Below are 18,809 nucleotides of genomic sequence, written 5' to 3' on the forward strand. Positions count from 1 at the left end.
CATTGAGAGTAGGGTACTTCTCCAGAAAGCTAAATCGGCACCAGAAAAGGTACTCCACCATAGAAAAGGAGATGCTGGGGATGCTGCTGGCTCTCCAGCACTTCAGCATCTATGTGCAGAACGGATACAGGGAGACGGTGGTTGACACTGACCATAACCCCCTGAATTTTTTGGAGACGTTCAGGGTCCACAATGCCAGGCTGCTTCGATAGAGGCTGCTCCTACAACCCTACCATTTAGAAATTATCCACATCGCAGGGAAAAGCAACATTATCGCAGATGCCTTGTCCCGGGTCTCAAACGAAACCTAACCATCACAAAGACCCTAGCAGCCATGGAAAAGGGCAAATGGAAGAAAAACTTCCTCAAAAAAGAATCACATATTTATTGGAATGCCAAAAAAAGAGAGATTTTAATGTTTTAGGATTTGTGAATGAATTCGAGAAATGCATGTTTTTTTTCTGTATCATATTTTCTCTTGACCCTTTTAATGGAATGCACTTTTCTCTAATCACATTTCATTCCACCGGGTGTGGAGGTGTCATTCTAGGCCCCCATCTGCCAAGAATGAGGCACATTAATTTTGTCATGAACATTGATTTTAAACTGTTACTGGAATGAAGAAATGACTTATTAAACAGATCAGCTATGGCTGGAAAAGACATTTGCATATTAACAGATGGTGATTAGAAGGACAAAGGACCATTCCCTGATGCATTCAACTCAAAATGGACCTTGATCAACAAGTATTGTGTGTAAGAGGGACATTCCAGAGACTGCTAAGGTGATACAATCCAAGACGAGGTCAGACCAGTTAGTCACATGACTAACCTGCTTGGCAACCTGGGTTTTTCTGAATTGTACAAACAGTTTGAACTCCGAGTGTCTGTTTCCTCTTGGACTGAGAAGATCTCTCCTGTCTGCTCCCATCTCTTTCTCACAAGCCTCTGAATCCACTGAAGAAACATGAACCCCAAGAGATAAAAGTCTCCTACACTGAACAAGGTTTAAGAAGAATACTGGGCCCCAATGCAAAGCAAGGACTCGACTGTGAACTCGAAGAACCATAACAAAAACTCTTCAGATATTGCCTCAAACATTTCCACTTTATCTTTTTCTTCTGCTCTTTTCTGTCTCTATTTGCATGTGTGTATCACGTATGCATGCTCGCGTCGGTGCATCATGTATCCGTAGGTGTCAACTGAATTAGAGTTTAAGTTTAATAAATCTTTCTTCTTTAAACCTAAGAAAACATGTTTGTGCTGGTTTCTTTGCCTTATAATTGGAAAGCAGTGAACAAGGATTCACCAAGGGAGAGCTAAAAACACAATGTTTAAAAATAAAACCCTGTTACAGTTAGACCAGGTGAAGGTACACATTGGTACAAACGACATTGGTAAAAAAAGGATGAGGTCCGAAAAGCAGAATATAGGGAGCTAGGAAGTAAGTTGAAAAGTAGGACCTCAAAGGTAGTGATCTCAGGATTACTACCAGTGCCACGTGCTAGTCAGAGTAGAAATAGCAGGATATATCGGATGAATATGTGGCTGAAGAGATGGTGTGAGGGGGAGGTTTTTGGATTCCTGGAACATTGGGACCAATTCTGGGGGAGGTGGGACCAGTACAAACTGGACAGGCTACACCTGGGCAGGACTGGGACTGATGTCCTAGGGAGAGTATTTGCTAGAGTGGTTGGGGAGGGTTTAAACTAAAATGGCAGGGGGATGGGAACCTTTGCAAGGAGTCAGAGGAGGGGGGGATCAAAGACAAGAACAAAAGACAGTAAGGAGAATCAGACAAGTGATAGGCAGAGAAATCAAGGGCTAGAATCAAACAGGGCCACAGTGAAAAATAGTAGGAAGAGTCAAATAATGTTCAAAAGACAAGCCTAAAGGCTTTGTGCCTTAATGCGTGGAGCATTCACAATGAATTGGATGAATTAATCGTGCAAATAGATGTAAACGGGTATGATATAGTCGGGATTACGGAGACATGGCTGCAAGGTGACCAGGGATGGGAAATGAACATCCAGGGGTATTCAGTACTTAGGAAGGACAGACAAAAAGCAAAAGTTGGTTGAGTTGCATTGCTGGTTAATGAGGAAATTAATGCAATAGTGAGGAAAGATATTAGCTTTGACGATGTGGAATCTGTATGGGTAGAGCTGAGAAACACTAAGTGGCAAAAACCGTTAGTGGGGTTGTATATAGACCCCCATACTGTAGTGGTGATGCTGGGAATGGCATTAAACAGGAAATTAGCAATGCAAACGATAAAGGAACAGCTGTAATTATGGGTGACATTAATCTGCTATGGATTGGACAAATCAAATTAGTCACAATACCATAGAGGAGGAATTCTTGGAGTGTATACAGGATGGTTTTCTGGACCAATACGTTGAGGAACCAACTAGAGAACAGGCCATCCTAGACTGGGTATTGTGTAATGAGAGAGGAATAATTGACAATCTAGTTCTGCGAGACCCCTTGGGGATGAGCTTCCGTAATATGATAGAATTCTTCATTAAGATGGAGAGTGACGTAGTTGATTCTGAGACAAGGGTCCTGAATCTTAGTAAAGGAGACTACGAAGGTATGAGGCGCGACTTGGCCATGATGGATTGGGAAACGTTACTTAAAGGGATGATGGTGGATAGGCAATGGCAAACATTTAAAGAGCGCATGGATGAATTGCAACAATTGTTTATCCCTGTCAGGCGCAAAAGTAAAATGGGGAAGGTGGCCAAACCATGGCTTACAAGGGAAATTAGAGATAGCATTAGATCCAAGGAAGATGCATATAAATCTGCCAGAAAAAACAACAGTCCTGAGGATTGGGAGCAGTTTAGAATTCAGCAAAGGAGGACCAAGGGATTGATTAAGAAGGGGAGTACGAGAGTTTTATGCAGGGAACATAAAAACTGACTGTAAAAGTTTCTATAGGTATGTGAAGAGAAAAAGATAGGGGAAGACAAATGTCGGTCCCTCACAGTCAGAAACAGAGGAATTTATTATGGGGAATAAAGAAATGGCTGACCAACTAAATGAATACACTGGTTCCGTCTTCACAAAGGAGGACACAAATATCATACCAGAAATGTTGGGGAACACAGGGCTTAGTGAGAGAGAGGAACTGAAGGAAATCAGTATTAGTAGAGAAATGGTGTTGGGGAAATTGATGGGATTAAAGGCCGATAAATCCCCAGGGCCTGATGGTGTGGATCCCAGAGTACTTAAGGAAGTGGCCCTAGAAATAGTGGATGTATTGGTGGTCATCTTCCAAGATTCTATAGACTCTGGAACAGTTCCTACAGATTGGAGGGTAGCTAATGTAGCCCCACTATTTAAAAAGGGAGGTAGAAAGAAAGCAGGGAATTATAGACAAGTCAGCCTGACATCAGTAGTGGGGAAAATTCTAGAGTCCATTATCAAAGATTTTATAGCAGAACACTTGTAGAACAGTGGTAGAATCGGACAGAGTCAGCATGGATTTATGAAAGGGAAATCATGCTTGACAAATCTACTAGAATTCTTCGAGGATGTAACTAGTAGAGTTGATGAGGGGGAGCCAGTGGATGTGGTTTATTTGGACTTTCAGAAAGCTTTCGACAAAGTCCCACATAAGAGATTAGCATGTAAAATTAAAGTGCATGTGATTGGGGGTAGTGTATTGCGATGGATAGAGAATTGGTTGGCAGACAGGAAACAAAGAGTAGGGATAAATGGGTCTTTTTCCGAATGGCAGGTAGTGACTAGTGGGGTACCGCAGGGATCGGTGCTAGGACTCCAGCTATTCACAGCATATATTAATGATTTAGATGAGGGAACTAAATGTAATATCTCCAAATTTGCAGATAACACAAAACTGGGTGGGAGGATGAGTTATGAGGAGGATGCAGAGAGGCTTCAGGGTGATTTGGACAAGTTGAGTGATTGGGCTAATGAATGGCAGATGCAGTATAATGTGGATAAATGTGAGGTTATCCACTTTGGTAGCGAAAACAGGAAGGCAGATTATTATCTGAATGGCTATAAACTGAGAGAGGGGAACATGCAGCGAGACCTGGGTGTTCTCATAAACCAGTCACTGAAGGTAAGCATGCAGGTGCAATAGGCGGTAAAAAAGGCAAATGGTATGTTGGCCTTCATAGCAAGAGGATTCGAGTACAGGAGCAGGGTTGTCATGCTGCAATTATACAGGGCCTTGGTGAGGCCACACCTGAAATATTGTGTGCAGTTTTGGTCTCCTTATCTGAGGAAAGATGTTCTTGTTATAGAGGGAGTGCAACAAAGGTTTACCAGACTGATTCCTGGGATAGTGGGACTGACGTCTGAGGAGAGAATGAGTCGGTTAGGATTATATTCGCTGGAGTTCAGAAGAGTGAAGGGGGATCTCATAGAAACCTATAAAATTCTAACAGGTCTTGACAGGGTAGATGCAAGAAGGATGTTCCCGATGGTGGGGGAGTCCAGAACCAGGGGTCATAGTCTAAGGATAAGGGGTAAACCTTTCAGGACTGAGATGAGGAAAAACTTCTTTGCCCAGAGAGTGGTGAGCCTGTGAAATTCACTACCACAGAAAGCAATTGAAGCCAAAACATTGTATGTTTTCAAGAAGGAGTTAGATATAGCTCTTGGGTCTAAAGGGATCAAAGGGTATGGGGAGAAAGCGGGAACAGGCTACTGAGTTGGTTGATCAGCCATGATTATAATGAATGGCGGAGCAGGCTCGAAGGGCCGAATGGCCTACTCCTGCTCCTATTTTCTATGTTTCTATGTAAGGCTGAGAGGGGCCCCAGACACCTTTCTTACCTGGTTGTAGCAACTTGTAAAAATTCTTACTATCTGTTTTTATATTTCTGGCTAGTTTACCCTCATATTCGATTTTTCCCTTGCTCTCACACTCACAGCCATCAGCTCAGACACTGACATTGTACTTTAGAGGATAGCTTAGAGATGGGATCTGCATATGTTGAGACATCAGGCAGCGTGGACTGCAGCCAGCAGAGGACAAGCTACTGCAGGTGCCATCTCACCGGACAACAGGGTCACGCAGAGGACTCAGATGAAGAGGTCGATGTAGCAGTCTACAGAGAAAGGCTGATGTGTCCGCACACTGAAGTGCTTGGTGCATTGGCAGGTCTGCATGGAGAAGCCCGGCACTAACTTGACACAGAGCTTGGAGCCCATCCAGACATGCCAACTCTCGTGAATTTATCACGAAAGTTGCGATTTCTAGATAAAATTAAGCCTCATTTGCAGTCTCATGAGAAGGCTCTAAAATCTTGGGACTTTTCATATGTGTTCAGATACATGCCTTTTGCAGGCTGCTGAATCCTGCTCCTCTCCTGGATGGATTCTGGATCAGGGTAAATATAGCATTGTGTTTCCAAATCATTAAAGAGAAGACTATGTGATGATACTGAGGGAGGATCCTTCCATATGCACAGAGAAAGGTAATTTAACATGCACAAAGATTTCAAAACAAATCAAAATAAATTCCATATTGTGTACAAAGCATTGCATTGTGAGACACCCTCCTCTAGGATCTCTATCAATTTCTTTGTACAACCATTTATTTTCCTAAAATAATCAGATAGTTGATGACTTGCATGTACCCATTTAATTTGAGATTTTCTTCCTCTCCAGCATTTGTTTCAGTCCAGCAAGGTCAACCTGTAACCTTTCTGCGCTCACACTTTTTGTAGAATTTACGTTATCCCACAAGGACCAATAATCTAAATAACATTTAATGTTCTTATCTTCAGAATCACTGAATTGTTACAACACAGAGAGGCCATTCAGCCCATCATGTCTGCGCTGGCTTTCGGAAAGAGCAATTTACCTATTGCACTCCCCTGCCTTCTCCCCATAGTCTTGCACATTCTTCCGAATAATAATAATCGAATTCCCTCTTGAATGCCTCGATTGAACCTGCCTCCACCACACTCTCAGGTACTGCATTCCAGATCCTGAATACTCGGTGCGTGAAAAAGTTTTTCCTCATGTCGCCATTGCTTCTTTTGCCAATTACTTTAAAACTGTGCCCTCTTGTTCTCAATCCTTTCACCAATGGGAACAGTTTTTCCCTATCTACTCTGTCCAGACCCCACATGATTTTGAAAACCTGTGTCCAATCTCCTCTCAACCTTCTCTTCTCCAAGGAAAACAGTCCCAACTTCTTCATTCTATCCACGTAACTGAAGTTCCTCATCCTGGAACCATTCTTATCAATCTTTTTTGCACTCACTCTAATGCCTTCACATCTTTCCTAAAGTGTGGTGGCCATAACTAGATACAATACTCCAGTTAAGGCCAAACCAGTGTTCTATATAAGTTTAACATAATTTCCTTGCTTTTGTATTCTATGCCCCTATTAATAAAGCCTACAATGCTGTATACTCTATTAACCATGCTCTCAAGCTACCCTGCCACCTTCAATGATTTATGTACATATACACCCAGGATCCTCTGCTCCTGCACTCCCTTTAGAATTGCACTCTTTATATTTTATTTTCTGTCTGCGTTCTTCCTACCAAAATGAATCACTTCACATTTCTCTGCATTAATTTTCATCTGCCACTTGTCCGCCCATTCCTCAACTATCTGTATCCTTTTGAAGTTCTACACTACCCTCCTCACAGTTCACAATGTTTCCATGCTCTTATCAACCACAAATTTTGAAATTGTCTAGGTTACTAATATATATCAGGAACAGCAAGAGTCCTAACACTGACCCTTGGGGAACTCCATTACAAATCATCCTGCAGTCCAAAAAACATCCATTAATCACTATTCTCTGTTTCCTGTCACTTAGGCAATTTTGTATCCATGTTGCTACTGTCCCTTTTATTCCATGAGCTGTAACTTTTCTCACAAGTCGGTTGTGCGATACATTATGAACTGCTTTTTGGAAATCCATGTACATCACATCAACAGCATTACCCTGATCAAACTTCTCTGTTACTTCATCAAAAAATACCAGCAAGTTAGTTAAACATGATTTACCCTTCACAAATCCATGCTAGCTTTCTTTTATTGACCCATATTTGCCCAAGTGACTATTACTTTTGTCCTGAATTATCATTTCTAGAAGTTTCCCCACCACTGAGGTTAACCTGACTGGTCTGTAGTTGCTGGGCTTATCTTTACACCCCTTTTTGAACAAGGGTGTACAATTTGCAATTCTCCAGTCCTCTGGCACCACCCTGAATCTAAGGAAGACTGGAAACGTATGGCCTGTGCCTCCGCAATTTCCACTCTCACTTTCCTCAGTATCTGTTTCTGGTGGTTTATCAACTTCAAGTATAGACATCATAGACAGCCTATCCAATACCCACTCCTTATCAATTTTAAACCCTTCAAGTGTCTGAACTGTCTCTTCTTTCACCATGACCTGTGCAGCATCTTCTTCCTTGGTAAAGATAGATGCAAACTTTCATTTAATGCCTCAACCGTGCTCCTGCCTCCGTGCGTAAATCCCCTTTTTGTTCCTAATTGGCCCCACTCCTCCTTTTACCACTCTTTTACTATTTATATGCCAATAGAAAACTTTTAGATTCCCTTTTATATGAGCTGCAAGCCCCTTTTCATACTCTCTCTTTGCTTCTCTTATTTGATTTTTCACTTTCTCTCTGAACCTTGTTTTTATTCGCTTGTGGGATGTGGCTGTTGCTGGCTAGACCAGCATTTATTGTTCACCCCTAATTGCCCTTGAGAAGGTGATGATGAGCTGACTTCTTGAACTGCTGCAGTCCGTGGGGTATAAGTACACCAACAATGCTGTTCGGAAGGGAGTTCCAGGATCTTGACCCAGCGACAGTAAAGGAACGGCAATATAGTTCCATGTCAGGATGGGGTGTGACTTGGAGGGGAACTTGCAGGTGGTGTTGTTCCCATGCATCTCCTGCCTTTGTCCTTCTAGGTGGTAGAGGTCGCGGGTTTGGAAGGTGCTGTCAAAGGAGCTTTGGGGAGTTGCTGCAGTGCATCTTGTGGATGGTATACACTGCTGCCACTGTGCATCGGTGGTGAAGAGAGTGAATGTTGAAGGTGGTGGATGGGTTGCCAACCAAGTGGGCTGCTTTGTCCTGGATGGTGTTGAGCTTCTTGAGTGTTGTTGGTGCTGCACCCATCCAGGCAAGTGGAGAGTATTCCATCACACTCCTGACTTGTGCCTTGTAGATGGTGGACAGACATTGGGGAGACAAGAGGTGAGTTATTTGCCGCAGAATTCTCAGCCTCTGACCTGCTCTGGTAGCCATGATATTTATGTGGCTGGTCCAGTTAAGTTTCTGGTCAATGGTAACCCCAGGATGTTGATAGTGGGATTCAGCAATGATCATGCCATTGGTCATCAAGGGGAGATGGTTTGATTCTCTCTTCTTTGAGATTGTCATTGCCTGGCACTTGTGTGGCACGAATGTTACTTGTCACATATCAGCCTATGCCTTGACGTTGTACAGGTCTTGCTGCATCTGGATATGCAAACATATGAATTAGGAGCAGGAGTAGGCCATTCAGCCCTTCGAGCCTGCTCTGACATTCAATAAGTTCATGGTTAAACTGATTACTCCACATTTCCAACTACCCCTGATATCCTTCCACCCCTTTGCTTATCAAGAATCTATCTACCTCTGTCTTAAAAATATTCATAGACTGCTTCCACCATCTTTTGAGGAAGAGAATTCCAAAGACTCACGACCCTCTGAGAGAAAAAAATTCTCCTCATCTCTGTCTTAAATGGGCGACCCCTTATTTTTAAACAGTGACCACTAGTTCTAGATTCTCCCACGAGGGGAAACATCCTTTCCACAACCAACCTGTCAAGACCCCTCAGGATTATATATGTTTCAATCAAGTTGCCTCTTACTCTTCTAAATTCCAGCGGATACAAGCTTTCCTCGTAAGATAGCCCGCCCATTCCAGGTATTAGCCTAGTAAACCTTCTCTGTACTGCCTCCAACGCATTTACATCCTTCCTTAAATAAGGAGACCAGTACTGTACACAGTACTACAGATGTTGTCTCACCAATTCCCTGTACAGCTGAAGCATAACCCCCTACTTTTGTATTCAATTCCCCTCGCGATAAACAATAACATTCTATTAGCTTTCCTAATTACGTGCTGTACCTGCATACTAACCTTTTGCGATTCATGCACTAGGACACCCAGATCCCTCTGCATCTCAGAGCTCTGCAATCACTTATATTTACATATAATATGGACTGCTTCAGTATCTGAGAAGCCGCGAATGGTGCTGAGCATTGTACAATCATCAGCAAACATCCCCACCTCTGACCTTATGATAGAGGAAAGGTCATTGATGAAGCAGCTGAAGATGGTTGGGCCTAGGACACTGCCCCGAGGAACTCCTACAGTGGTGTCCTGGGACTGAGATGATTGACCTCCAACAACCACAATAATTTTCCTTTGTGCTGGGTATGACTCCAACCAGCGAAGAGTTTCCCCCTGATTCCCATTGACTGCAGTTTTGCTAGGATTCCTTGATGTCATACTCGGTCATATGCTGCCTTGATGTCAAGGGCAGTCACTCTCACCTCACATCTTGAGTTCAGCTCTTTTGTCCATGTTTGGACCAAGGCTTTAATGAGGTCAGGAGCTGAGTGGCCCTAGCGGAACGCAAACTGAACGTCAGCAAGCAAATATATTCAGCATGGTTCTCGGTTGTATTATTCACCTGACACATGTCATAAGCACACTTTTTCTCGATCATCTTAATCTCTATCTCTTTCATAATCCAGGGAGCTTGGGATTTGTTTGCCGTACTTTTCCCCTTTGTGGGATTATACCTTGACTGTGCCTAAACTATTTCTTCTTTATAGGCAGCCCATTGTTCAGTTATTGTTTTGCCTGCCAATTTGATTCCAATTTACCTGGAGCAGATCCATTCTTATCCCATTGAAGTTGGCTTTCCCCCAGTTAATTATTCTTACTCTGTGTTGTTCCTTGTTCTTTTCCATAGTCAACCTAAACCTTATGATACAATGATTATTGTCCCCTAAATGTTCCCCTATTGACACTTGATCCACTTGGCCCACCTCACTCCCAAGAATCAGGTCTAGCTGTGCTTCCTTTCAGTTTGGAAATATACTGCTGTAGAAAATTCTCCTGAATGCACTCTCGGTATTCCTACCCCTCTCTGTTCTTTACTACTACTATCTTAGTCTATATCTGTAAAGTTAAAGTCCTTCATTGTAACCACTCCATAATTCTTGCACCTTTCTGTGATTTCTTTGCAAATTTGTTCCTGTACATCTTTCCGACTAGTTGGTGGCCGATAGACTACTCCAAGCAATATAATTGCACCTTATTTTGTTCCTCAACTCTAGCCAAATAGATTCTGTCCTTGACCCCTCTGGACATCCTCTCTCTCTCACAGTACAGTGTTTTCCTTAATCAAAACTGCCACCCCTCCATCTTTCCTTCCTTTCTAAACTTTCTTGAACACCTCGTATCCAGGAATATTTAATACCCAGTCCTGCCTTTTTTTGAGCCAGGTCTCCATTAGCGCCACAACATCATACTTCACGTGGCTATCTGTGCCTGCAGCTCACCAACCTCATTTACCACACTCTGCGCATTCACACACATGCACAGTAACCATAATTTAGAATTTATTACTTTCCCTTTTACTTTAACTCCACCTAATACTTTACTATTTCCTTCTCTAGTGTTATCTGTTTCTTTCAATTCTCTGTGCACCTTGGTGTTCCTCTCTTGCATAATCTCCTGGTTCCCACGCCCCTGCTAATTTAGTTTAAACCCTCCCCAATAATAATAGCAAATCGGCCCCCAAAGAAATTTGTCCCAGCTCTGTTCAGGTGCAACCTGTGCATCCTGTGCAAGTCCCATCTCCCCCAGAACTAAAGTCTGGCTCGGGTAGAAAATTAAAACTTGACCCGGGCCCGATCTGACAACAGCCAACTTGAACCCGACCCGGGACCCAGTCCTTTAATTTATTTAAATGTCCGACCCAACCCGAAAATAACAAACATATTATTAAAACAAACAAAAATCGTAGATTAAAATGAAAACAATATGAAACAAAACAGTACAGTCCAGCTCGACCTGACCCAGAGCCCGAGCCCGAATGCTGGATGCAGAATACAGACCCGACCTGACCTGAATCCAGCACATGTAGTCGGGTTTGGTCAGGTTCGGGTCGGATAGCCAGGCTTTACCCAGAACTGGTTGTAGTATCCCAGGCATCTAAAGCCCTCCCTCCTGCACCATCTTTCGAGCCACACATTCATCTGCTCTATCCTCCTATTTCTATGCCCACTTGCGCGTGGTACTGGGTGTAATCCAGAGATTACTACTTTTGAGGTCCTGCTTGCTAATTTCTTACCTAGCTCCCTAAAGTGTGATTGCAGAACCGCATCCCTCTTCCTATCCATGCATTGGTACCAATGTGGACCATGAGCACTGGCTGTTCACCCTCTCCCTCAGCATGCTGACCACGAGTGCTGGCTGTTCACCCTCTCCATCAGCATGCTCGGCAGCCATCAATGACATCCTTGACCCTGGCTGGAGCAGGTGACATTTCCAACATCTTACAGTTTACTGTCCACTGTTTTATAAGGAACGTGAGTGACACTCTGTATGCAAAGAGAGCAGAATATGTTGCATTCCCTCTTTCCAGAGGAAACGAGGGACACTGGTAGAGTGAACTTGCATCTTCACCAGGATAGTCATCTTCCCCATGGCGCAGGTGTGTGTGCATGTAATGATGTGTGTGCATGTAAATTTATAGTTGTACAAAACTAGAAAGGATTCTACTCCCTTAATCTCCACCTGGTGTGCAACCATTTGATAAGATCATGGCTGATCTGATTATGGTCTCAACTCCACTTTTCTGTATGCCCGCCATAACCCTTGACACCCTTGGTGATCAAAAATCTATCTAACTCAGCCTTGAATATCTTCAATATCCCAGCCTCCACTGCTGTCTGGGGAAGAGAATTCCACAGACTAATGAACCTCTGAGAGAAAAAAATTCTCTTCGTCTCCAACTTAATGGGAGACCCCTAATTTTTAAACTGTGTCCCCTAGTTCTAGTCTCCCCTACAGGGGGAAATATCCTGTTAGCATCCACCCTGTCAAGTCCCCTCAGGATCTTATATACTTCAATATGATCACCTCTCATTCTTCTAAACTCCAATGAGTATAGGCCTAACCTGCTCAACCTTTCCTCATAAGAAAACCTCTTCATCACAGGAATAAGTTGAGTGAACCTTCTCTGAACTGCTTCTATTGCAATTATATTCTTTCTTAAGTAAGGATACCAAAACTATACACAATACTCCAGATGCAGTCTAAGGCCCTGTGCAGTTGTAACAACACTTCCCTACTTTTATACTTTATTCCCCTTGCAATAAACGCCAACATTCCATTTGCCTTCCTAATCACTTGCTGGACCTACATACTAATATTTTGTGATTCATGGACCAGGACACCCAGATCTCTCTGTACCGTAGAGTTCTGCAGTCACTCTCCATTCAAATAATATACAGCTTTTCTATTTTTCCTGGCAAAGTGGACAAGTTCACATTTTCCCACATTATACTCCAACTGCCAAATTTTTGCCTACTCACTTAACCTATCTAAATCCCTTTGTAGACTTTTTATGTCCTCTTGACTGCTTAATATCCTGCCTATCTTTGTGTCATGAGCAAATTTAGCTACCACGCATTCGGTCCCTTCATCCAAGACATTGATATAGACTGTGAATCGTTGAGGCCCCCGTATTGATCCCTGTGGCACTCCACTAGAAATAGCTTGCCAACCCGAAAATGACCCATTTATCCCTAGTCTCTGCTTTCTGTTAGCTAATCAATCCTCTGTCCATGCTAATATGTTACCCTCTACACCATGAGCTCTTATTTTGTGTAGTAACCTTTGATGTGGCACCTTATCAAATGTCTTTTGTAAATCTAAGTACACCACATCTACAGGTTCCCCTTTATCCATGTAACTTGTTACTTCCTCAAAGAACAGTAATAAATTGATAATACAAAGATTGGCAGCATTGCAAGCAGTGTAGATGGAAGCAGAAAATCACAAAGCGATATTGATAGATAAAGTGAATGAGCAAAACTGTGGCAAATGAATTTCAGTGCAGGTAAATGTGAGGTCATCCACTTTGGATGGATAGAACAGGGTACTTTCTAAAATAGTGAAAAGTTAGAAACAGTGGAGGTCCAAAGAAACTTGTGGGTGTAGCTTTCCTGTTACTTCCAGCATTCAATTTAATCCAACAAGGGTGACTCGTCCATGACTACAACAACCACTAAAACAACCACAATGGGTGCTGGTTATAAGTATAGCAGATTTATTATGTAGTTTACATCCAGTACAAAAAAGTAATACTTAACAAAGACAGTAGTCACTGTCTGTCCCTCAGAACCACAGCAGTAGCCCTCTGAGTGACTAATGCGGTCTCTCTTTCTCTTGCTGTGTTCTGTTGACTGCAGATTCTCTTCTTTCTTCCTCTGGGTTTTTGCACTGCTTCTCATATTCAATAGCTGTTCTTTTACAGCTTTTTTCTCCTTTGAGACCCCGTGGCAACTGACAATCACATGGGCTATCTCACTCATTCTGTTTAATCATTTTTAAACCTTTAACATTAAATTCTATGCTTAATCTTCTGGTATCACTTTGTTCCATCTTCTTGCAACTAGTTATTCCTTATCTAGGAACTTCATAAAAACAGTTGTTACGAGTTACAGCAATGTCTTTTACTCTAGTGATAACAGGTTTCAGAAACTTTAAACCTTCTGTTTCAATTGTAACTTAATTAATGTTCAGTCTTTCATTATCTGTTAGTTTCAAACATACATTCTTTGCATATTTGCTCAAGGTGCTTTTCCTCGCTGCCAGCTTGTTTTTGAACATAACCTTGCCGCAGTATATTCCTTTTTGCTTTTCTCATCACGTCGGCTTAAATTCACCATCATGCTTTGCTTCTTGGCCTCGGGCCATGTTTAATTGAGCTTACACATATAGTTACATTAACAATATTTGAAAGTATTATTACCTATCAAAATCACTTCTAGTTAAACTTATACATTCTAAGACATTACACCATACAGTAAGCACTTTTAATATTACACTGAGCAGTGAACTCTATCTTACAGGGTCCATGTATGTAGATCATTAAAATATCAACAACAGGTACAGAAAATAATCAAAAAGGCTAAAGGAATGCTAGCCTTTATATCTAGAGGATTAGACTGCAAGGGGGTAGAAGTCACACGTCAGTAATACAAAGCACTGGTTAGACCACACCTGGACTCCTGTGAGCAGTTCTGGGCACCATACCTTAGGAAGGATAGAGAGGGAGTGCGGTGTAAATTTACCAAAATGATAACTGGACTTCAAGGGTTAAATTATGAAGTTTGATTAAAGAAGCTGGGGTTATATTCTCTGGAATTTAGAAGGTTATGGGGTGATTTGATCAAAGAGTTCAAGATATTAATGGAAACTGACAGGGCAGCTACAGAGAAATTGTTTCTGATGGTTAGGGAATCAAGGACTAGGGGACATGGTCTAAAAATTAGAGCCAGAGCTTTCAGGAGTGAAATTAGGAAACACTTCTACATACAAAGGGTGGTAGAAGTTTCAAACTCTCTTCTACAAATGTCAATTGATGCTAGATCACTTGTTAATTTTACATCTGGGATCAGGGGGTTGGCCACGTGTCTGTGCACGGGCGCCAGTGTCCATGGTAAAAACTTTGAGGTCCGTGACTGGTAATTTTAAACGTCTTGCTCCAAGGCTGCATGGTTGTCCAACATACAGCCTGCCAAAGGTTTCCATCCAGCCCGCAGATGTGAACTGCTGGAATGCCAGACACCTCAGTGGGCAGCTACTGGTTTATCAGGACCCTGCTCCCACACCTGGCTGCGCCCAGCAGAGAGGCGCCATTCACAGCGTGCCTCTATTATCTGCATTTATGATCAGAGCGCAGACAGAGTGCAGGGAGTGACGAACAGGGAGAGGAGCGAGAAGCAACGAACAGGGATCAAGGAAGTAGAGAGACACATAGAAAGAGAGCAGGGAGAGAGACACAAGGAGTGGGGGGGGGTGGATTGGTGATGGAGAGAGACATAGGGAGTCGGGGGGTGGGGGGGGAAGAGACACAGGAGAGGGCAGGGAGAAAGACACAGGGACAGAGGGGGAGAGAGACACAGGGAGAGAAGGGGAGAGAGACACAAGGAGAGAGGGGGAGAGACACAGGGAGAAAGGGGGGAGAGAAACACTGGGAGAGATGGAGAGAGAGACATGGGGGGTAGAGAGAGACACAGGAAGAGGGGCGAGAGAGATACAAGGAGAGAGGGGCAGAGAGACACAGGGAGAACATGAGCAGAAAGAGAGAGAGAGACAGAGAGAGCATAGGGAGATAGAGAAAGAGGGTGGGAGTGAAAGAGGGGGAGAGAAAGAGATGGGGTAGAGAAACAGAGGGGAAAGAGATAGATGCAGATGGGGAGAGAAAGAGGGGAGAGGAAAAGATCAAGATCACTCCTCACAGATTTACATCTATCCGTAATACTCCGCATTACTACATTAAGTGTGTGGGCAGTGATTGAGTACTTATGCAAGCAAAAACAATGCCAGGTATCTCACTAAACCAGTGTTCAACATAGTGATGAGAAATTAAGTCAATACATTAGTCTCCTCATTTAAAGCTTCTTCACAAAGATGCACATTTGTTGTTGGTTTGATTAAAAGTAAGATACATTTTTAATGCCTTTATCTTTCTGAAATTTTCTCACTAATTTTGTCCCCTATGTAGGACAAAAATCGCAATGTGGCCCCCACACATGAAAAGGTTGGACACCCCTGCAGCTAGGTTATTTTAAAACACAAACTCATTTTAAAATGGCAAAAGTTACTTCGGGAATGTCTCAATTTCTACGCTCTGGCATGCATTACTATCGCTTAAGTGACATGTTGAAAGTTGCTTGACTTTTACTTCTACGTAAGTGTCGCAATTCTGCTGCTATCCATTTGGAATCACATTGTTCCAGAACTTGTATTGAGGGAAAACAGGCAAGAAAATCCAAGGAATCTCAAGAGGTTAGCACTGTAGGTTCCTCATGAATACAAGAGTAAGGTATAATGGAACTGAATTATATTGGCAAAAACAGGATGCTGCTGATCCATAAATAGTTAGTAAACACAATGTAATAGATAGCTTCAATAAACCTTAATCTATGATGAACTGTCTATGATTTCTTTAAAATCCATGCTGCATTTGCAGTTTTAAAAACTGTCGGGGAAGACATAGTAAAAACTTATTATGTTTCAATGACCATGGTAGAAACAGTCATTAACTGATTTTTTGCCACAAATTGGGTTAAAGGACAAGTTTTACAAGTATGTCAAAGATCAGTAACTGAAATATGCATCATTTACTATTGAGTTTGAGGGCAGATAACCTGAATGGCCAATGTCATTTGAAAGTAGTCTGTATCATAAATTACATTACTTTAAAAGTGATCCTTTGCCAACAGGTAACAGGTAACAGTTTGGACATAAATTGGTTAGTCTGGAGTACAATCTTACAGATAGTGACTAAACATTTTGTAATTGAATAGTACATGCAGTAACAACCGCTCAACCTTTTGCAGAAAAGCTTTCTGTTAATAATTATCTTGTCAGAGCTGAATTGGAATTGACATTGATAGACTGAGATATAGACATAATGAATTTAAGATAATTGTTTTATTGGAGGAACTGAAGGGTGCTCTTTATTTGTAATTGGATTTATCTAATTTTGTCACTAGCTTTGGTGAGCAGATGACATTTTGTCCATGAGAGATTCTGTTGTTTCTGTACTTTAGAATCCAGGACCTAGTTTAATTGCCTGTCAAGATGAATAAACTAGTCATGGCTGTCACATCTCAGGTTGAAATCACAGCTTTAACTTTAACAAAGATTTAACAAGTGTGTTATTAAAGACTTCTGTAGAGTTCTCGCTTACTGCTCTCACTGTGACTACAAAGCTATTTGATCTTACAACAATCCCCAGGTCAGGTGTTTTTCCCAAAGCACAAAGCTATTTTCGTTTTCCCTTCCAAGTACCATATATTCTCTAATACTAAAACCCAAACATACAATCATGACATTCCTCCCTTATCAGACCAAAATATGTCCATGATTTTTGAACATAATCACAACACATAATCTTCATATCGTTTTAGTGGTCTCCTCTCGCTCCATGGTCTTCCTGTTGTCTCAGGCACGCTGGTTATCACGTCAGGATTAGGAAATATCGTCGACCCCTCTGGAATCAATGTTTCTCCCTCTGGATAGCAAGCTGTCTGCCAGCCAACAGCATCACTGACTTGGACATCTGAATTGCTGAATGTCAGCTTCACCTCAGCTCCTACATCTGGTTCATCTGCTGTTGTGTCTTTGTCATCATGTTACTTTTTAATGCATGAAGAACTTCTGTCATACAGTACTCCTTCTGGCGATTGCACAGTCACACTGTTTCCCTTCTTGGTAATAACAGTGTACGGCTTGTGATAATACGGTGTATCCATCTTACTCGGACTCTCCTGTGTCAGCAATACTTCATCACCTGGCATCACATCAGACTGTCTAGCTCTCCTTCTGGGGTCTGCAAAAAACTTTGCAGTACCCTTTTCTCCAGCATCATGATCTCAAATCTCCTGATCAACTCTAATGTCCCTCAGCTCTGGTATCTTGGTGCATCTTTTGTGTCTAAATAACAACTCAGCTGGGCTCTTTCCCATTGTCGTGCGTGTAATGACTCTATACATGGCCACATAAAACAACAACATCTCTTTCCAGTCTTCCAGAAATTCTCATCTGTCTGTCAAAGGATTGGTTTTGTCTTTCCACTTCCCCATTTGCCTGTGGCCATTTAGGTGTTACTCTGTGATGGTGAATACCTGTCACTTGCATGTAATATGCAAAGGTATGTGACATGAATTGTGGACCATTGTCTGAATGCAAAGTGACTGGTAGACCATGCCTTGCAAATGTTTCAGTCAATGCAAACACTGTTTTCTCTTCTGTTGAAGATATCAGTACCACATACTCATAATAACGGCTGTAATAGTCAATCACCACTAGCATAGACTCTCCTGATGGAAATGGTCCAGCCGGTAACAGTGTATTGGTTCTGGTGGATTGGGTCTACTAACAAGTTAACATCCATGACATGTTTTGACAAACTGTTTTGTTTTATTTGCTCAGGGGATGTAGGCACCGCTGGCTAGGCCAGCATTTATTACCTGTCTCTAGTTGCCCTTGAGAAAGTGGTGGTGAGCTGCCTTCTTGAACCACTGCAGTGCTTGTGGTGTAGATACACCAGCAGTGCTTTTTTCTTAATTTGTTTGTGGGATGCGGGTGTCGCTGGCTAGGCCGGAATTTGTTGTCCATCTCTAGTTGCCATTGACAACTAATTGACTTGCTAGGCCATTTCAGAGGGCATTTAAGAGTCAACCACATTGCTGTGGGTCTGGAGTCACATGTAGGCCAGACCAGGTAAGGACAGCAGATTTCCTTCCCTCAAGGAAATTAGTGAACCTGATGGGTTTTTACAACAATTGACAATGGCTTCATGGTCACCATTAAGCTAGCTTTTAATTCCATATTTATTAATTAAATTCAAATTTCACCATCTGCTGTGGTGGGATTCAAACAAATGGCCCCATAGCCTCTACCTCCCCCGATGTTAGGGAGGGCAGTCCAGGAACTTGACCCAGCAATAGTGAAGGAACGGCAATATAGTCAGGATGGTGTGTGGCTTGGAGG

Source organism: Heterodontus francisci, chromosome 5 (genome assembly GCF_036365525.1).
Source record: "Heterodontus francisci isolate sHetFra1 chromosome 5, sHetFra1.hap1, whole genome shotgun sequence".
NCBI classification, from domain to species: domain Eukaryota; kingdom Metazoa; phylum Chordata; class Chondrichthyes; order Heterodontiformes; family Heterodontidae; genus Heterodontus; species Heterodontus francisci.